The 23070-nt window shown below is 34.9% G+C and overlaps 1 protein-coding gene across 1 annotated transcript in view; it reads right to left on the bottom strand.

Annotated features, from left to right (window-relative positions):
• The window catches only part of LOC129953890 (uncharacterized), a 111618-nt gene that overhangs the window by 84407 nt on the left and 4141 nt on the right, over positions 1-23070 (bottom strand). The window lies entirely within an intron of this gene.

Below are 23070 nucleotides of genomic sequence, written 5' to 3' on the forward strand. Positions count from 1 at the left end.
AAAAAAATATATTTTGAGAGTAAACGAAATTAAATAGTTAAACTATACCTTGCTGGACAACAACGTTCTAAAATAAGTTAATTACTAAAGCTGTCACTTTATTCCTTGAAATGTGTACATTTAAGATTAAGATACACGCTCTGTTAATTAATTTTTGTTAGCTTCCTTTACAAAACATTGAAGAACATTATTTCTAAGCAGTGATTACAACATCATATTAAGTGTGTGACCCCTGATTAAAAGTCTGGATCCGCCTTGAAACACTTTGGATCTAGCTTACTACAAGCGAAATACATTTTTCTCGCTTCATTCAAGCTTATGCCTAAGATCTTCACTCATCAACTTACAACAGATTCCGTGTCAGATTACCAAGAAGTTCAGAGCAAACGGAAGCTCAGAATGGGATACATTGACTAGAAAAAAGCTTTTGATAGTCTTTTACATACGTTGCAACTGAAACTGTTTCTTAAAACATAACAAATCGACAAAAGGATTGCAAATTTAATAAAAATAAAAATCAAATCTTGAAATGTAAAGTAGCACATTGGATCGAACACTAGTAAATCAGTCTCCATAAAATGTGGTATCTTTCAGGGCGATGTATTTAGTCCTATATATTTCTGCCTTAGTATGAATCTACTGTGCAGAATGCTGAAAAAAACTAAATTTTGGTTTCAAGCTTCACGCTGAAACTGGCACGGTCCTTATCAATCAAATTTAAAAATATGTGTAAAGGATATCTAATTATACACCAGTAATTAGTAAAAAAACATAGGTTTAAAAAATAATGACATAATGGAAAGCTACAAATACCTTTTTTCCACAGCTGTGAGAATTTCAGGATTCAGAACTGAGGAGAATACACCGGTAAAAGTTTTATCAGATGCTAACGCAAGTTCTTAAGTTTCATTTTAATAGTGGTTAATAATAAAATGGTAATCAAAACCTGGGTTATTACAGTATTTAAGTATTCATCCAGCATTGTCAATTACAAACACTGATGAGATATCAATGCTGCTAAGCCCTACCCTTACTAAATAACTGTGGTAAAATTTAAGAAGTGCAATTAAATGAAATACCTTAGCTTTTGGTTAGAATGAGTGGAAAAGGTTTCCTAGACATTCAAGATCTGCAATTTTCGTAATTAAAAAATCTAAGAGACTTTTCTTGACGTCAAATCAAAACTTCAGATCGGATAAAAAATGTACTCCCTTAAAGCCTGCACGGTATACATCCTATACACGAGGATATAAACCATTATTCATAAGCCCAGCTCAAAATTATGGCTTAAACGTCAATGTCATGCCAGAGATCTTGGGTTCAATGCCTGCCTGTGCCACCTAACTTTTTTTCACGGGTAATGTCTCTTACGGGGTATTGACAAATTAATTAGTCGTTCGGATTCGGCTTAAAACTGTAGGTCCTCTTCATCCCTGACAACAATACTCGCACACAAGAATGGTTGAGAGTTGTAAGTCACTAGGCCCTAGTTCTTAACGGACTGTTGCGCCACCCAATTTATTTATTTAAGCAAAAGATTTCTCACTACACGTACGAACAACCTCACGTGCTAAAAAAGCAGTTGTCTCAAGCGGTACTAAGATAAATCTATTCTAAGATTTGGCTTAATGTAAACCATAATTATCTGCATCTCCTTTAAAAAGCTCATTATTCGAGCCGTCTGCTCCAGCATCTTTGTTATACTTTTTATTAGAAATGGCAATCTTTACTCCGTCTATGTCTAAGTCGGGAAGACGGGATTTTTGGCATTTGTCGTCACCCTGGTCCAATTGTAAGATCTAAATTAAATCAGATGCAAAACTTAACCACTTTTTAAACGTTTATGAACATTGTTTAGAACCAATGATGGCCTAACCAAAGTAGTCTGTCTTAAGGATATTCGCCAATGTAAACAGAAAGAAAGATACGTATAATTTTTTTCCCACTTCATAATCTGATTTAAATTTATTTTTTCAAAATAAATTTACATATAAGTTTAAGTTATTCTAATTTTCAAAAACAAAACGAATAATTGCATCCTACATCCACTTAAAATGCAAATTATTAAGAGGCAACGCCAATTATATTGATATTTATATATGTTAAATTAACCCCTTGAGGGATAAATTTCAATTTAATTGATATCCAAATGTTCTTTTCTTATATATTGCAAATGAGGTGCTACCCCATTTTTCAAAGACGTTAATCATCTCATCAATAGACACGACGCTATTCTTTTTTTTTTTAATTAAAACAAAAATCAAACTATTCAGTGGAAGTGGAATATGTCAAATTTTGATATGTTTAAAAGTGGTGCGTTTCGAATATGTTGTTAAGGCCAGGCTTTCAAACATTTCTATTAGCTGTACTAAATAAATTTTACCTTTAAGAATTGAATTTTCCCCATCGTTATTTATTTAAAACTCTGAACCTTATACCCTTTTGGCATTTTAATGACTTTTTTGTCTGGGCTACAAGTAAGTAAGTTTATGTTAAAAAATAGAATTTAAAAACCAAAACAGTGTACCAAATAGTTGTTTTTATCTTTTGTATTCTAAATGATGAAAAAACCTTTCGGTATTTCTGTGAAGTTTCCGACTCCTATATTTTATACTTTTCAATACTGCTTTTGAATTACCAAGAAAAAGAAGATGCATTTTACCCATCAACGGAGATAAAAGAGTGTTTTTCTAATAAAGAAAAATGGGAGTTTCGTCCACAAATCAATTAAAATTGCGTAGATAAAGAAAAGTCCAAAAATGTAAAGGCTTTTTATTTGTTGTTGTTTTGTCGCTGTCGTCGTTTTCTCTTAATTGGAACAGCTTTGTAGGAATATTTAAATTAAATGTTTTTTATATTTCTGTGTTCTACGCACAAGCATCAAAATTCACTTTGTCAGTACGGTATAGCCGCGGCGGTGCCAGCGAAGGCGGCGGCGGCGGCAGCAGACAGAATTGCACTTATGCGCATTCTTTGAATTAGTCATATGCAACGGAAATGTGACGCATTTATTCCTCTTTTTCCATTTTATTTTATTTATTATGGACCTATTCAAACGCATGTATATGTATATTCGTTCTTTAGCTCAAGAGCACTCCCTTTGTAAAAGACCTTGAACAATTCTTTGGTAAGACTGAAACACAAAGTTGTGCCGCTATCATTTTTTTTGTTTTCTGTTGAGTTCCTTAGAACATAAAAGAGGATATACCAACAAGAAGCCCTGCACAAATCAAAGTGATACTGTACGTAACATATTCAAAAGAACTGGAAAAAGGATAAACGACTTATTTAAGTCCTGCTGAGTTGATAGTAATTATTATTGTTTCTTCTATTTTTATGTTTTTGATACTACAAATGGTCTATTGCATATTCAAATTTGTAAATGTGGGTGCGTAACGATGGCGGTATAAAATAACAGTCAGTCTAGAGGATCTGTGTCGATTGTTTAGGGTGGTTTTGATTTACATATACCTTTTATTTAAAGACTACTATATACCTTCATTTCTATATGCATCAGACTAAGATAAGCCCATTTCAAAGCTTTCGTATTTATATTCATTGAATTGTAGGTGCCTTTAGAAGATTCAATATTAGTGGAATGATAATTGATGTGGAAGGTTCGACTTTAAATTAACCCAACCTTAAGGCATATTTTAGAACTGAAAATAAGAAACTTAATTCTCGATTTAAATAACCATCATTTCGGTCTGAATTTGGATGCTATCTACAGAAGAAAAAGTTTGGGTCAAAATTTGGCTCAAAAGCCATCTTACGGGATGACTGTGTGAACAAGCTGCCGAAAAAAGACCGAAATCTTTTTAAAATGAAATCTTCACTTAATTATATTTAAACTCAGCAAAACCTACTAATCGGGACACTATTTAATAGTCGGGTCAAATCTCATTTGGCTTAAGGCGTAGAGAATTTAAAATACTACCTAAAATGTGTAAGCTAAGTTTTAAAGTGCTTAAAATTACTTTTGATTATCAATAAAGTAAAAATACAGTGGGCTTAATTTTGATAGATAGATTGAAGTTAACATTTGATTTAAAGTTGAACACAAATGATTTGAAATCCTTCCAACGATTTAAAAAAAATAACTTTAAAAACTGAATGAGATAAAAATCTTTTTAGATTGGAAGAAATGACGTTAGATTTTAAATCAAAGGCTTCCAAAGTGCAAAGTTGGAGTCTTAGAAAAGGAACCAGTAATGGTCATTGGTTAGTTAATTTTTGTATGATAAATTAAAATAACTAAAGAAAGCATTCCACAACCAACCAGAAGCTAAGCACCCAGAACTTTTAACATTGAAAAAACATTGGGAATAACAACAAGCAAACAAGAGAGCTTGGATGACACTACTTTTTTTCAAGAGTGGCTGACCAAAGTTGCCAATAAAATTTAAAAAAGGCTGGGTGCGACCCAGGATAATTTCCCATCCCGTCTGTGGATTTGTCTTGCTTAAAATATTGTACGTTTTCGTGTTGGGGTAAATAAGTTGTTGTTGAATTATTCTTAAAAATTTGAAAATTACCAACAATATTTTTCATATAAAAAAATAGTTTAATTTGAAAATCTAGTTTTGTTAAATAAATTTTTAGCCAAAAACAAATGTCTACCAATTTTTGTAGCATTTCTTAAATTTTTACAAATTGGACGAATAAATTTTATTTCAGAGCACTGTTGGATTTTTATCAAAAAAATACTGAACATTGAAAATAATATTTTCTATGGAATTAAAAAAGTGTGAAGACAATATTTTTAATTTTGAAAAGCTTTTTTATTCAAAGGTAATTTTTTACCAAATTTTCGTATTGTTTGTTTTTAGGTTTTTAGTTTTTGTATAAAAAATTCAATTAGATTTTTCTCAAAATTTAACTGAATGTTGAAAACAATATTTTTTAAAAGATAAAAGTAGTTCAAAGCCAATATCTCAAACTTTGGAAAAGATATTTGAGGTTTTATTTTTTTGTAAAAAAAAGGTTTCATTCGATTTTTCTCAACATTTTTCGGAATGTTTAAAACATCATTTCTTATCAGTTAAAGTAATTGAAAGCCATAATCTCAAGTTTTTGAAAAGATGTTTGAGTCGAAAGTCAATTCTTACCAACTTTTATTAATTTTAATGTTTAGGTTTTTATTTTTTTTTTGTAAAAAAAACTGTCAATTAGACTTTTCACAAAATGTTACCGAATGTTTAAAACAATATTTTTTATAAAATAGAATAAGTTTAAGGCCATAATCTCAAGTTTTTGAAAAGATATTTAAGTCGAAATTCAATGTTTACCAACTTTGAGTAATGTTTTTTTTAGGTTCTTATTTTTTATAAAAAAAACTGTCAATTTGATTTTTCTCAAAATTTTACCAAATGTTAAAAACACTATTTTTCGTTGCACAAAATTGTTTTGGAGATGAAATCATCACTGTTCGTGAAATTTTCGATTTGAAATCTTTTTTTCAGTTTCTTTGATTTATAAAAAAAAAGTTCATTGGATTTTTTCCCAAAAACATATAATATATAATTTAATTTAAGTCTCTTGCGTGATTGGTTCGTTAACCTATTTTTGTAACTGCTATTTTAAGAAAAAAAATCACCCACGCAATTTTCCTAAGAGCTCTTTCTGCATCTTTCTGCATTATTGTCTGTATAACAAAATTTATGTGAAGTCGATATCTCTACTGGTTCTTGAGCTATGGACGACAAAAAAACGTTGTGAACGTACGTACACAAGCACGTACAGACATCTTTCTTAAAATCTGTTATTTCGACTCTAGGGAACTTGAAATGTCGAGAAATGTCAAATTTTCAATTCGATAAGTCGCTCCAACTACAATAACTTAATATGTGAAGTTAAAAAAAAACAGAAGAAGACAATGTGCCTTTTCTAGTTGTAACTCGATAGTATAAGACCCCCTTAATCAAGGCATTATTAAAAGCTTGAAATCCCATTATAGAATACACCCTTGAAACATTTCGTCTTATGCATAACTTAAATAGATAACATGTCAGAGTTAGCAGCTAAAATTAAAGGCTTAGACCCTTGAAGCTGGCTTAAAAATTCATATGGGAAGGCGTTGCTTACACGACCAACCATTGCCAATTATTTTTAAAAGTGTGGGCTTAATACGAAGAAGACAATCAATTGGTTGCTGAGGAGGATTTTTTACAAATGCATGATAGTGTCGCTATATCAAACGACTGGTAGCAGAATTGGAACAACGGTTTTTGAAGATCTATTCAACCTGCACCTTCTGAGAATGAGGGAGCAACAGGTGAACCGCAGTAAATGATAACTCCAAGAATTTATTCAGTTTCCAACAATTCTAGAATATAAGAAGAATGGCTCTGAAAACAAACTTGAATTGTTTTTAAGGCTCTTATCCGATCTTAGATATGTAATTGCTGTAAGATTCTTATAAACTTTGAAGAGATGGGCGAGCTTTCTCAATTCCTTAAACCACCTTAAAGAGTTTATTCAGATTGGACTAGCTTGGATGCCAAGTTATTACGTCTTTCTTTTCTTTTAGTCTTTGCTGCAAATAGAAATATTTAAGTTACAAGGAGATATTTCTCTTGAAATGTTTAAAACTACACAAAACTGGCTCAAGACCGTAGCGTCGTCGTTGTAATTTCTCACATTAATTTTTGTTTCTACTCTGTTTTGTAAAATTTCTTAAATGAAGTCAAATAAAAATTAGTGAATATTATAAGTTTATTTTGTCTGAATATCGACAAAATTACTTAACTTATTTTGGATCCGTCAAAAAACCATTTGACGACCCTTGTGGTAACCAATTTAGATTTAACTTTGTTTAAATAATTTTGAATATTTCTCCTCTGCAGTTACGATAGTTACTAAAGATTCCATTCGATCAGTCCAAAGTTTAACTAATTTTTGCAATAAATCTTAACAGTTACTGGCGGCTTAAATATCGACTTAAAATGCTTTAAGTGTCCCTTGTTTGTTGACACAAAGCAACACTTTCCGTAGTTTTAAAAAAAAGTTATTAAAAGGGTTTCTGAAAAAAAAAATGCCACGAAATTGATTTTGCAATAATTTGATGATTAAGCACGCTGTTAGATTCAGCTTTTCCCCGTGTTTTAGAACCCGCTATGTAAAGTTGTACAACTTGAAATATTTCTGCTCACAAAATTAGATTTGAATAAATGTGTCAACATAGAAAACAGGATTTTAGTCTTGACATATCTAAAATGATAAATTGTAAAAATTACTTTAAATCAAAACTATAAAATTCTATGCTAAAAAATCTGACATACAAGCAAGTCATTACATCAACTTCTTGCCTAATAAACATCTCCTTTCCCTCGTCTCTAATATTTCTTCGAATGAGTCAGTTCTCTCCCCCAGGTAGGTATAGATATTCTTCTATTCACCTAATTCGAACAATGCACTTGGATCCGACCCTAAATTCCATCAGAAGAAGAAAAACTTTCTCAAACGGGCTAATAAAATGCTGAAAATCCTTTCACAGAAATGAGAAGGTATTTCCTATTCGTTCCACGTCGACGTCTCCGTTGTTGTAGTTGTCGTCGACGTCCTCATCGTCCAAAGGACAAAAATCAATTCGTGATATCATCCGATGCCCACTCGAAGCCCCAAAATCCGAAATCCTTAAATCCCAACAACCACCAACAGCTCCCAAACCCCAAACCCCCATCAACATGTCCACGATGACAAGTTTCATTTTCTTCCACATTCACTTCCCGTGCCAGATTCACTCGTTTACACCTGACACCCGCCCAAACTATGTCAGCTATAGAAAACATCCTGAAATTTTCTCCTCTATATATGAAGCGTGCTCTATAAAAGAGGTGCTGTCTTCTTTTACAAAAGCGCATAGAAAACAAGAAAGCACTGCAATCGATTTGTGCATTCCATGCTCTGTTCAGCTCTCAGCTCAAGCCCATGCCAAATCTCGGTCTTATGGTATAACAGCTTTTTCATCATAATAACCTAACCTACCTTATACCTGGTATAGGTATAAGGTATTGTATGCCATTCGATTTGAGACTAATTGAAAGGGATATCTCATTCTCTGGCTCACTCGCTCCTTCATCGTCCTTGCATGCAATTCGCTCTACTCCGTAGGCGATATATATATATGTATAGGTAGGTAGGTAATTTCAAAATTCTCATTTCTCATTGCTCAACCTGCTCCTTAGCAAGGTAACGTGTTTTGACTGCCTTATTAGACGACCACAATCGCTAAGAGCGCAACTAATCAGTGTACACTTGAAGCTAATAACTGTTTGTACCTTTGTCCTTACATAACTCGCTCTGACATCAGAACACGACAACTATGGCTACGACCGACGGCGGTAAGCGGTGGCAGGGGAAAAGTTGCAACTGCCGCTGAGATAAAAGGCTAAACCCAAGTCCTGAATCAGGATTGCATACAAAGGCGGTTAGTAGACGCGTCGATGAGTGACGATTACAAGTGGCTGGGGGTTTTGGGAAGAGGATACACTTTTTCGTTATAGTGTTGGCTGATGGTGTCGAGTGCTGACGGAAAAAAAGAGCTGAAGTGGAAAAAATCTTTTGCGCCTTTGCATATATCCGTCTACTATGCTCCTCCCAAGCCCTCCTCTCTGCCCCATCACTTTCATATGTCAGCCCTCTCCACTCACTCTCTCTTGAGTGCATATATGCAATAAGCTTAGTAAAACAGGAAAAAAGACCTGTCAACTACTGTGACTGTCTGTCTGTATGCTTACGCTACTGCATATATGTACGTTTATGGTATATTTGTAGGACCAGGATGCAGGATGCTCCGGATGCAACCTCGGATGCTGAGATGCACCATGTACCTAGGTATACTCGCTATACTGGCGTTCACGTTCTCATCGTCCTAGTCGTCGTCGTCGTTGTCGTCGTTCTCGTTGACGTCCTCGTCAGCGTCGTCGTTGTCGTCGTCGTTGTCGTTGTCGTTGTCGTTGCGGCACTGTCATTAAGTCTGTGACGAAAAACGAGGCTAAGTGGTCTGGTAAGTCATCATTATTACAAAACTTACAAAAACTTTTATTGTGTGAAATTCCCTTTGATGTGTCCCGGCCCGTAAGTGGGTAGAACTCATATACATATATTTAAATATGTGTACATATGGATACAGTACAGTACACATACGCTCTCGCATAGACAATATCGACATCGTTTTGTAGTGTGTACTGACTTTATATTTTGTTTTAGTACATATGAGCCTTTCTAATAGCCTTACTCTGATGGCATCCTTGTTCGCAGGAGCAAAAAAATAAATATCCTACTGTGGACTATTTTTGTTGCGTAGATTGAGGTGCATCGCAATTTTTTAGGTACATTTTTGTAGAGATAATTCAAAACTATGACTCTTTTACTATTTAAGAAGGAGTATCAACTGTCCATGCCATGCAACTATTACTTTCACGTTTAAGTGGATTTTTTCAGACTCAAATTGAGGGTTGATTGAATTATTCATTTCAAAATTCACTCAGTGGATGACCACCATAAAGAAAAATCAGGAAAACTGAAATATGTATTTAACATCAAATTTATAGTAAGCGGAACTCGCAGGTGAACCAAGCTATAGATCCCGAACAATAGTGGTTCACAACTCAAGTCATATCGAAAAGATCATTTTATCTTCTTTGTGTTCCTCAAAATTGAATTTAGACTTGGGGTACATGGTCGTCCTTCCAAGTTAACTTTTCAACGTTTGTTGGAGAAATTCGAGTCCATCGGCTTAGCAAAGAATCAGCGCACACCTTTTAGTCAACAAAAAGCCATATCTGCTGAAAACATCACCGCTGTTCGTGAAAGTGTGCAGCAGAATTCAAGGCTGCCCATTTTTGCGTGGCTTACAAGAATTTTGCCTGTCACAGATCACAACATTTGCGTCATGATTTTGGCCTGTGTCTAAACGAAATCCAATTGATACAGGAGCTGAAACTAATAGAAAAAACGCAGTGACGCGTGTTCGCTAATTATATTTTGTTGGACCAGTTGTAAGTTGATCCGAATTTTAGTCAATAATCATTTTAAGTAATGAGGTCCTTTTTTTGATGAATGAGTATGTGAATAAGCAACATTTCGATATTTGGGATGACACCAATGCTTAAGAGATTCACGAGGTGCCAATTCATCTAAATAGCATGCTTAGATTTTAGATTAGAGGTGTCATTGTTCCGTATTTAATTGAAAATAATGCTGGCCAAATTTTATTCAATTTTAAATTCGGTCTACCTTTAATGAAAAAGCATATATTTGCAACTGAGCTTTAGTTTCAATGACCAATTTTAACCCCAAGTGCTTTATTGCAATTAGAAAATGCTTAATTCCAATGAAAAAATGCTGTTTCAATGACAAAAATGTTGTTCTAACCTTTAACCGACCTCTTCAAACATTGCAAAAGATTGGTTATGAAAACCAAGTATAGCAATTGTTTTTTCTAATATTGGCTTGACAGCTTTGAAATTAACTTGTAAAAGCACTTATTCAATTTCATGGCATATCGGCGTTCTCAAAATTTGGACATCGCTGAGATTATATTATGGCGTATTTTGCGTAAGGAGCTTATTTTAAAGCTGTACAAGATTAGCGCACTCAAGAATTGAAGCCGATAGACCATTTGAAGTTGCGCTACGCACATTCTTTAATTAGTTAAGTTGTCAACCCTTTATGAGTGGACTTAGGGTTTCAATTAGAATAATATGCTTTTAAAATCCATAAAACCCTATTTCCTGTTATTGAAAAGACATTTTGGCTGAAATAAATCAGCCACTTGAGACTGCTATGCCACTAAACAAAAGTAATATTATTCTTCCTTTACATATCACGAAACACGTGAGTAGGGGAACACCCCAGGGTGGTGTCCTTTCGCCTCTTCTATGGCTTCTGGTCATGGATACAATTCTCGTTAAATTAGAGAGATATGGAGTGAAGGCGGTAGCCTATGCGGATGATTTAGTGCTATTGGTGTCAGAAAAGTACACCTCTGTGATTATTGGAATCACGGAGTCAGCTTTAAAGAAAGTTAGCAACTGGGCCACGAGTTGTGGACTAGGAGTTAACCAAAGTACAACTGAAGTGTTGCTCTTTACCACCAAAATTAAAGTACCGCTCTTCACGCTACCTCGACTCAACGGTCAAATCCTATCATTGTCTTCCAGTGCAAAATATTTGGGAATTATACTCGACCTTAAACTAAACTGGAAACTACATGTTGAAGTACGGGTTAAGAAGGCCTGTGTTGCCTTCTACGCCTGCAGCAAAACTTTCGGCAAAAAGTGGGGACTTCAGTCGAAGATGATTTTATGGACGTACACAGCCGTAGTATGTCCAATTTTAACATATGGTTCGATTGTGTGGTGGCCTGCTCTAAGCAAAGCCTATAATATTGATAAGCTAAAGAAGGTTCAGAGAACAGCTTGCGTGGGCACCACAGGGGCTATGCGTACTTGCCCAACGGACGCCTTAAACGTTATTTTGAATCTTCTACCAATTGACCTTTTTATTAAATACATAGTTTCCTGCAGCGCTATTAGGCTGAATGAATCAAACAGCTGGTTGTCAAAACATAATGGTCACAGCAACACAACGAAATTGATTCCTTCAGATATTATCTTGGTAGACACTGACTACTGCACTCCTACTTGGAGCCTTAGTAAGAGTTTTAAGGTTATTTTCCCATCCAGAGAAGATTGGGAGGATGACATCGTGTCGATAGGCTTCGACAAAACCATCTTTACTGTCGGTTGGTTCTGGGATCTTTTCTGAATCAATAAATGTAGCTAAATCCTTTAGGCTTCCTGGCTTTGCTAGCATTTTTCAGGCTGAACTGCTGGCAATAAGGGAGGCATGTAAGATACTTAAACAAAGCCCAAACCAAAACCGAAATGCGGCTATCTTTACAAAATGGCTCTAACATAATCGCTATGAAGATTCTCTTTAAATCTATCCCTTTTAATCAAAGGTCAAACGAGTTTTTGGTATCAAAACGGCGCACGACAGCGCTAAATGGATCTCAGGCTAGGTTGCCTTGAGATCGCCATTTCTACCTATGTACCTACCTTACATATGATGTTACTTACATGATCTTGGATTATTCACTTGCAAGGCCCAATTGATTCAGCAATTGAAGATGCACTACCAAACTGCTTGACATCCATTTTCAGTTTGTGTCTTAGAGCTGTTTTAAATGTACAACAATTTAGGACGAAATTTCATCTTCATGTTTTCATCTCGCCCGCTACATTAAGAAACAAAATTACACAATCTGGGGCTCTCGAACATTATTGTCGTGAAACAATTTTGATGCTGGCAGTTTGTTTTGTACTGCGTATGCAGCTTTATTGGATTATATTCGTTTCGAAAAAGAGTCTTTGAACAACATTTCAATCAATAGTTGGCACTAAAACGTCCATTTCGTTTTTACTAAACTTGTATTTAATTTAGATTATGCAAGATTGTGCACAGGGCCACATACATTGCCTTAATCGATTACGCTCATAATTCATGACCCCAATCCATCAACAAAGTCTTGAAAAATTGAAATCACAGAATGCGCTTATGAGAAGGTAGCTAGATGAAAATATTTATACTTTTGTATAAATATTATATTATGCCTTTTTTTTAAATTTGTATTTACCCTTTTTTTATTTCAACCTTTACCAAATGAAAGGTCTTATTTAACGTGATCTTTAAAAAGCTATAAGAAGTCTAAAGGCGTTAAATCGCACGATCTAGGCGACCAATTGACCGAACGTCCTGAACGTGAAATAAAATGTTCACCGAACTCGCCTCTCATTGTTAAGCGTACTTTTTGGTATGTGCCAATGTCCTGTTGAAACCAGATGTCATGCAAGTCAAGCTCTTGCATTCTGGGCAAACAAAAGTTGGATATCATTTCACGGTAACGCTCACCACTCACAGTTACGTTGAAATAAGCGCAAGCGAACTGAATCAAAAACAACCAGTATTGATTTTTGTTACTTTAAGATTTTTTTTACTCCAATAACAAGTCTTTTATACTTTAAAGCTACAATTATAACAAGCAAAAATAGTTAACAATATTTTAATATCTAGAACAATGTTACAACATAAAATATTTAAATTATAACAAAAAGAAAACCCAAAACAAAATACAAATTTCTAGGTTGGCACATTTTGGTTGACCCAGTGACGTTGATAAATCATAACAACTGAACCATTAGCTTTTCTGATTCATTGGCTTAAATGAAATTGGTGTTGAATAGTTTGCATTGACCTAAACAATTCACTTGGAAGGCCTAATAAAATTTGGACGACCAAATAGCATCGTTATCTTCTTCGAGCTGTTTAAACTTAACAACGATTTTGGGCGAAAATCCATCTTTGGAGGAGCAAAAATTACAGAATCTGGGATTTTCGCATATTATTGTCGTGAAGCTATATTGATGGTTGCAGGGCAACGGCCTTGTCACTGATAAAGTTTCGGTTCCATTGATATAATTTTTTTTTTAATTTTCGAATGAATAACAAAATAAATAAAATTGAATTGAAGTTAAATAGATCTAAGGGCCGAAAGGCATTAGAAAGAATTAAGTATTATTGTTTAACTTAGCGTGTCCATATGGGACCATTAAGTTAGTTGTAAGTTATGGATATTTAGGCTGAATTAAAAAAAAATGCTTCGGTTCCCTTCGATCACCGAAATCAAGCATCAGAGAGCGTGGTTAGTAGACAGATGAGGGACCGTCTTGAAACCTTCCGCGTGCTGTTGTCATGCGTTCTTTCTCTTCTGTCTTGTGTTGTTATCACCTTACATAATCAAGTCGCCCAAGGCGCTGTGTTCTTTACCCTGTACATTTATGTGCTTAGTAGTGTGAAATGTAATGTAATGATGGTTGCAGTCTTTTTAAAACTTTTCAACAACCGTTGTCACTTAAATGTAGACTTTTTTTTATTGAAATTGAAGACATGACTTTGGACGACCTCTTCTGCTAGTAAGATTATGTTTTACACCCAATGCCTTAATCGGTCTTTTGTGAACCTAATTTCCAAATTGAGTTACCAGCCTTCTTAAAAATATCATTTGTGCTCTTGTTTCTCAAATATGCCGTTCAGATTCGGCTTAAAATTGTGGGTCCTCTCCATCCCTGACAACATTACAGGCACATAGCAATGGTTGAGAGTTGTAAGTCACTAGCCCGTAGCCCTCAACGGACTGTTGCGCCAACTTATTTGTTTATTTTATTGTGGAGATATATCTCAAAACCGTCACCAATCATCACTGACAACAAATTTTTCAGAACTCTAGGATATTTATTCAAAACTTTCTCTCTTTTCTGTAGCGTTTTGAAGCTGAAATATTCAATCTCCTTTTTCTGGAATCTTAAGAAAAACAACTCTGCTAGTTTAGCTGAAGGCCATGGCTCAGACACCATAGACAGACAAATGAAAGGAATTGTGAATAACTCTTTTATCTTCTTTAGTATGTTAGTTTGATTTAACTATTAAGTTAGATTTGTTTTTTTTTTTTCAAAATATAAAACAAAAATTATTTGTCTTAACAATAAACTTATCAAGTAGAAAAAATTCATAAACTGCTGCATAATATCGAGGATCATTGGAAATTTCTGTATAATACAAATTTCGTTAATAATACTAAAGTTTTAGTACTGAATGAATCTTAAACTTTTAAAGGCCTTTTCGTTTAGCCAATTACATTTTTCACCAGCTGTAATAATTTTAAATATAACTGTTAGCATGTAATTTTTAATTCTATTTACTTCAGGAGACATTCACATCAAGATCACGACGAAAAAGCGATATTGCCTGATTTTTTCTTCTCACAGAGAGAATAATCGGAGATATAAGAATCTTAAGAAACGTTTTATTCCTATTTCAAATAATATAAACAAAAAACAATATCACATCTTAACAATTTCAAAATCGGAACTTTTTAAAATCCAAAGGTCATATATAGAGACAAATTCCATACTCAATAAAAAAAAATGATTGATAAAGAAAAAAGTTTAAGAACATTTTAAGTTATCTCTTCCGCAAAGCGTAAAAACATGACTCACTTAAAAGCACTGAAATTTAAAACATAACCTGTCTCCAAAAACATATGGAACAGATTTCTAAAACAAAGAACAGCGATTCTGATTTACAAAAAGTTAAAAAAAAAGTTAAAAAGTCTTAATAGAACCAACATTATCTTCCAGGAACCGTGTATGACCGACTGAATATCCGAATATGTTCCAAAAAGACAAGGACTGTCTCTGCTTAAAGATTTGGTTCATTTTATGCAAACGAATGTTTATATATAAGTATGAAATAAAAATGTATTTATTTAAAAGGTCCTTACGAACTAATATCGTAAAAACATTTTTGGCGCCAAATTGTTGATTGGACTCTACATAACATGCATAAGTATCAACATATGCATTTTTAATCCACACACTTCTGTTTATCAATACAAAATGTTATTTTCAGACAACATTTTCGTCAATATTTTAAAATCATTCGAATTGTAAAGTGTCTTAAAATATTTAATAAAAGGCTTGAAAGTTTTGTTACAATAACAACTTACATCATGAATTGGTATAAATTCGTCTATAACCGTAAACTTGTTTTTAAGTCACTGACAAGTGATTAATATTTTAAATATTGTTTTACACAAACATAAAAACAAACAACTTGTTGAGTATTTTTAATACACCAATGATAACCACATTCAGTATTTTCTTTCACTTAAAGTTGAACTTATTTGTTTTGTTGTTTTTCTCCTCTCAAATTCCATTCCATTGGAGAAATATTTTGTTTTTATTTTAACATTTTTTTAATTGACATTGTTAACCAGAACAAGAAATAGAAAAAAGATAAAAACAAGGATAAAAACAACCGCGTTACACTTCCTTACTGTGCATTCCCGCAGACTGACTGCAGCATTTGCACAGGAATATGAATAAAGTTAACTGCTTTTTATGTGCGGGGGAAAGAATATATAGAAAAGATCCTTGTGCCTGATGCGCCTGCAGTTACCAGTCTACAGTCACCACCCACTGTGTCGCACTACCACCATCTTCCGGTGTTATAGGCGCAGGCAAGCAGGCATTATAGAGAGCTTTCTTTTATAGGTATAGACAGAGAGACACAACCCAGTACCCACCCAGGCTTAGTACTCATTATTATCCTTTTCCTAACAAGCAATACACACAATAAAGGAAACAAAACTCAAAGGCGATGGTGGGGCGGAGAAGGAGGCGGAAGAAAGAGTCCTAGGCGGGCGCGGTGTGCTGTGCTGAGTCAAGGGAAACTCAGAGGAAGCAGCAAGAAAGAGAACGAATATGGAAGGAACAAAAAAATACGAACTTAAAAAAAAAGTACTTAAGTCGGCATCAAGAAGGATACTGGCGCACACAGCCTGTCCGTGTCCAACACACCCGCCAGCCACCACCTCATCACCCCACCCCACCACTCAATCCTTGTCTTAGATGCATAGGAAAGGAAGAAAGGTATAGAGGCGCAGGCAGGCAGGCAGGCATCATAGGCATTGCAAAACACGCGCTATATCTAAAAAAGGGAGGACGACTGCGGGCGAGGACGAAGAAGCTGTGACGACAACGATGATGATGGCGTAAAGGACGTCGACGACTACGACGATGACGACGGGCGATGAAAATTATGAAGTAAGAGGCCGTCAGGCGGGAATTCACTTTGATGTTACACTAACATTGTTTAGTTGGTTGCAAGGTTGCAAGGATACTATAATACTTGACGAGGTGCTCTTCAAGCAAAGCCAAAGGCTAATCTTTAACACACCCACTCCATGTGGTATCGGTAGAGCGGTACGGCGGTAGGTATAGGCGGTATACTATGCTTTAGGTATGTCCACCAAGTGTGTCACATGTTAGAACCTATACACATAACGATGGGATGAATATGTGGCATTGTGGTTGATGTCGGTTATGTTGGCTTGGAGCTCTGGTGGGTGGGTTCTGTAAATGGAATGCATCCAATTGTTGGATCAATTCACTCTTGTAATGTACCTTTGCATCTTTTCCTGTTGTGCAAGGATCATACATTCTTTTAGGATGTGTTTTTTGTATCTTCTATCTTTTTTGTTTCGCTTTTATGCATCCAAGGTAGGTAGGTACTCACCTACTTCTGATGCGCTTGGGTTTCATCTTCTTCTTCTTCTTGTTCTTATTCTTCCTTTTTGTTGTTGTTGTTGTGTGTATCTTCGTTGTCGCTTCCTATTTTCCTGCAACACTAAGCTTGTATATCCTTTTTCATTATGATGCATGTGTCTACGATGACGCAACGTAATCAACGTTGAGACTTGCTACCATCCACCATCACCCCATCATCATGGGACGCCTCAAGGACTTGCTTTGATTGTGCCGCGCCAAGTAACAATTAAAAGTAAATAGGCGCGTAACAAATTACAATGCTCTCTTATGCTTTTATGTATGTTTGTACATATTTTTTATTTTAATGCAAAAGGGTTCGTTATGTGGGCGAAGATGCTGATAGAATGGGTATAGGTCTGCATTCTCTAGTGGATGTTATATCTCTTAGCAAGAATCTCAGACCGGCTGTATTATGTTTTAGAGGCAAAAAGGAAGTTCATTGGCGTTGTCTATATTTACATCAACTTTTATATAGCTAGTCAGCGATAGCTATGAAAATGATGAATAAGTCTGACAAGGATATATCCACTATATAAGTTCCATAGATGCGGGTTTTTTCCGCATGAGTGTACCTTAGGAAAGTTGTCTACGAGTAGACTATAGTAACGGAATCATGGCTAAAAGGGAGTAAGTTTACTTTAAGAATCATGAAAAAATGAATAGGATTATAGAAAAAAACGTAGGTATCCTTATTGTAACCTAGCTCTTGGCAAGTGCCTTTCGGAACCACAGATAGTGTAAACGAGGAAGTAAAAAGGATGAAGCACATCAATCTTATTAAAATTAAGAATAAGTTCGAAAGTGCTATAGAAAACCTAGTAAAGGTATACAGAAACAGTTTCATTTAAAATCACTTTATTAATCCTGGTAAACTTCTTTAACTTTATAATGATCAAACCTCAATCAAATGAAGATTGCGATCTTACTTCAACCTTTAGCAATTTTTAAGGAAATTTTTAGCGTGAAGAATTTTGTTTTAGATTTTTAACCCTTTCCTTGGAATTCCTTGTAAGAAATTCATTCTGGAATAATTAATACTCTACTTTCAAGAACCAATTGGTCGTGTTAAGAATTGTTGTGTGCAGTAAAAGTATTTGGAAACCTATATTAGAAAGACTTAGATTTCAATTAAATTATCCAGATTGACTTTAAGTTAACATTTAAAGATGAGCTGTATCTTAAATAAAAGTCTCTTGAAGGTACGACGGATCAGTTTTAAACTAATTTTTTTGAATTTTACTAACTTTAAAAATCTGGAAAATTATCAATACTTTCATAAAGCTATTCACTCTGCGATTCCACTTACCGAAAATGTTTTCTGGAACTTTATCTTTTCTGAAGACGATTTCAAGGTATCGTTGCATAAGGTGAATATTAACAAGACAGCTTGAACATACATAATTCCGGTTTAATTCATGAAGATTGCTAACCGCGATTTTATAAAAGATGTAAGTTTGAGATGATGTAATGGACTTTTTGAATATGGAGCTATAACGTCTGCTTTCCTGTTATGTTGCATTTGTCGCAGAGAACTATCTTCAGTTTTCGTTTTTGAATTCATATAAGAAGGTGTTTGTAGATATAATATTTAGAAGACTTAAAACTTTAGTGAACGAGAACTCAAAACTCAGTAATCTTCAAGCTGGACTCCGCTCAAAAACAGACCAGGTGCTTCAACTTTCTAATATTGCTAAGGTTCACTTGAACCGTGAAAAAAACTCTTTGCCTTATTCAAAGACTTTAAAGCAGTTTTTTGACAGTATAAAAAATGATGAAAGCGATTCTAAGAGCTCTGTAAAAGATTTGGGATGGAAAAAGCTTCTCTAAAGATTTCAGATCTTCAATTGGTCTTAAGCAAAGAAGTGCATTGGGTATTCTTTATTTACCCTATTTTAAGAATATTTGGTAGATGACATAGGAGCAGGATGTAAGTTGTGTATTTTACGAAGATGACATCGCATTTTTATCAGAATCTCAAGAACATCTCATAATGGAAAAGTTAGAAAAATACTGCGAAATTTGGAATTTATCAGTAATGATCTTTATGATATTCAAGCTATTAAAAATGGAAGTTATTAAAATTGGTTATAGAATTTTAGTATAAGTATAACCGTTACATCTAACTTGTGTATGAAAAAACACATTAAACCTATACTTTTCGCTTCATAGAAAAACTCTATTTCAAACAAATCAATCCATCACTCTTTGAAATACAGACTGTTTCAAGCTTTTGCTAAATCTTTCTTGATTTCGATACGATAGGAGAATTAAACTTTTATTTCAATAACATGGTATCTTCAGTTCTACAAGCTAAAGTGAAGATTCTTTCCATGAATTGCATTCCTTACAGACGTGAAATATGTAATCAGCTTAAAACAGCTTTAACTCCTTATGTCCATCATGACATTTGCTCGCATGTAAGTTCAAGAAGTTATTTCAATTATTTTGTTTAGGTCTATAAACATTGAAAAAATATTAAAAGAAAACAATACCCCGTAAAAGACATTGATGGTTCCCTGCTGATCTCGGTTGAGAACCAGCTTAGAAAATAGACAGACAATTTCAGTTTCAGTTATAAACCAAAGTTCGACAGTACCGTTCAACTGACAATTTCTAAGTTGATTGATGCAACACATTCCCGAATAAGTACTATACCCACCTTAAAGCAGAGATATATACCACGATCAAAGCACTGCACTACAAAGCGAAAGGTCTAGAAGCTGATCCCCGCAGATTTATTGCAAGCAGCAGCGCTAAGTTCATCCAGCTAATTGCTGCAACCGCTCATAGAAACAGCATGGGTCTCTGAAAGATTCCTCCGAACAACAGGGTTTCGGTAGTGACTTCATACAACAAGTCTCTCCACTTATCCCGATCTCGAGCCGACGCGATATAGTTGCGTACAACAAAGCTTTTCAGAGCTTTAGCTTTAGACGTTCTGCTCAGTTTCGTTAAATTTCGCTTCGTTTCCCGCAATTACGCAAGAGCCATTTAAATGGCTCGAGCTTAAGCAAATGTCAAATTTGCTTATGTTACTTGAATCCATTATGGTTACTTTTTGCTTTGAAGATAACTTCTGATAACTTCTCGTTCGGTTTTGAAATTAGCTTCCTTTCGGTTAAGTCTAATATAGTTGGGCCATACAGCATCTCTTTAGCGCAAGCATAGTCCGCCATGCAGTCACCTACCATACTTTCCAAGCTGGTTCCTTTTCGCTAATACAAGCTAGGTATTTAACCAACCAATCATTTTGTCACAATATCAGGTTCGAGGTAGATTGCACACAGTTTAAGATTGTGGTGTCTCCAGAATCGTCCTTCCTCACACAAGGGGCAACGATTCTCTTAACGAACTCACTTAAAAGGTCGGAGTGCCTTTTAGTAAGCACTCAGGTCGATGTGTGAGTTTTGGCAGAAACATCTTCTTGTACAGCTGTAGATAAAAAGATATGGCAAGGTTTCCGGAATTAAAAGATTGAAGTAGAGCGACTGATGGATCTAATTATCACGTCTTACATGAATTTTAGACTATTGGAGGAGTTTAAAGTCCAAACCGGAGTCAGGCAGGGTTGTGTACTGTCACCAATTAATTTCTTATTGGTTTTGATGGCAGAAATGATGCAACGTATCTAAAACATCTTCTCAAAGCAAACGGTATATGCTTACTATCTCACAGAATAATATGGATCTTTATAAAATGGTAACCAGGTGGAGCCAGAAGCAGAACACGTGTGGCTAAAATGCAACACGGTACAAACTAAGATGCTCAGCCTCCCACTTATCTTCTCTGGTAAACATTGCACAGAAATTAGTAGATATAGTTTAGAGATTTCAGTATTTTAAAAAAATGGTCTTTACAAAGGCAGAACAAAAAAGATATCGCTTTCCGGGAACAACAAAGCTACGACGCGACGGTTGCGCTCAAACGTCGAATCAGGGCTGTTATACGGTTCTAGCACCTGAAAAATAACAGCAACGATTACCAGAAAACTTAAGATCTTCATTAATAGGTGTCTACGAAAGACCTTACGGGGTTTCTGGACCAATCGTATATCCAATGAAAAATTGTATTACGTGTTAGAAACTATCATAAGAGGGCTGACGCAAGTAACAGTGGATTGGATACACAACATAGTGGAATCCATTCGCTCAAGAATGCAGAAGAGCCGCTAGACCGAGAAAAACGTGGAGAAGAATGGTCAAGAAGTAATCATAAAGATTGGTTAAGAGCTGAAGGTCCCTCAAACAAATCGCCAAGAAGTGAGTAAGTAAGTTAAATCATCACACACTTTATTGGCGCAGCTTACTTATTCCCGGTTATTTGCTATTTTTGGTATTTTTAGACAAAGTGTCGGATTCAGTACGATTATTTGTGTTTTTGCAACTGGAACTAATTTGTACCTGAAATTGTCTTTATTACATTCAGTAGATAATAAAATCAACCAATCCATTGATCTGTAAGTAAATAGAGTACTGATAAAACCACTTAATAAAACTACAACAGACAACCTTGCCAACTTCTATAAAAATCAACTCCAAATTTAAATATTCATCACATTGAAATTAAACTTCCAAAAATGAACATTAATTCACTTGTTCTTCACACATCGGGCATAATTTTTTAATGACTTCTCATAAGTATACTTTTCACATAAAAATGTAAAACTAAAACGTCCAAAACTTATCTTGTTACAACATTTTTGCATTACAATCATTAACCAGACAACTTTTTAAACTCATTTCGAAATCCAATTATTAAAATTATTATCATTGTTTTTTTTTTCTTCAAAAACAAAAGAATTAAAAAAAGTTCGAAAACCTTCGCAATAAAAGAATGAAATAAAAACTGTATCTCGACAATTCTTCAACCGGAGATAAATTATAGCAATGGCTTATAGAATTTTTATCCAAATTCAATTTACCACATAACTAACCATAAACTGGGGAAATTACAAAAAAAAGGACTGAGACCTAGATATACCTCTAAAGCTATACCTAACCTACCTACCATAATAAAAAAAAAAGAAGTTGAATTGAAACGTAATAACTTTTAGTCGAATCAGAGCTCTGTACAACAATAATTTCAACCTATTTCCATTCACCTACCTAACCTATCCTGTCCCTTTCCCCTCTAATGCCAAAGATGAGTCTATCTATATTCGTCTAAAGTTGGTGAAAACTTATTGCGAATAACTTTTTAATTGAGGAGGGCGAAGTTCAACTTGGTTTTTTAATAACTTTTTTATTTTTAATTTTTTTCTAACTTGAAAAAAAAAATCATGATTTTCCTGATAGAAAGAGACAAGGGGCACCGCGGAGGAGGGGGTAAAGTTTTACAAAAATATTCATCCATTATTCGCCACGTAATGCAATCGAAACAAAAACAAAATAAATATACATTGTTACCGCCATAAATTTGTGGGCCAGAATTTCGATGATGCTGCTATTTTTATTCAATGCTAACTTATTTGGTGGTTTCGTTCAGAGATCAGAGCCTGGAGTGTCTTGTGGCCATGGCCCCTAAAGCAAGTGAGATTTCTGTTGCATTGTGGGCGCGCCGCATATATTTTGTGCTAACTTAGGCAAAAGACGTGGTGGAAAAAATAAAGGATTTCCATGACTGCCATCGCGACTACAATGGCCACGACGACAGGGACGAGACGACGGAAATGGAGACCATCGCCCAATTACATTACACAATGGGGCCAAGGGTTGCGGCTGCAGCGGTGGCAATGTACAATATATACCAATTCCCTTGACGTTAACTTAACTATGGTATTCGACCATAACCGACAATAGAGGAATTGAAATGGAAGACAGGGGTTAGGACTTATTGTATAACCTAGGAACCAAAGAGTACTACCGACGACCGACGAAAACGACCAAACGACACCAAA

This window comes from Eupeodes corollae, chromosome 1, assembly GCF_945859685.1.
Source record: "Eupeodes corollae chromosome 1, idEupCoro1.1, whole genome shotgun sequence".
Classification (NCBI taxonomy): Eukaryota; Metazoa; Arthropoda; class Insecta; order Diptera; family Syrphidae; genus Eupeodes; species Eupeodes corollae.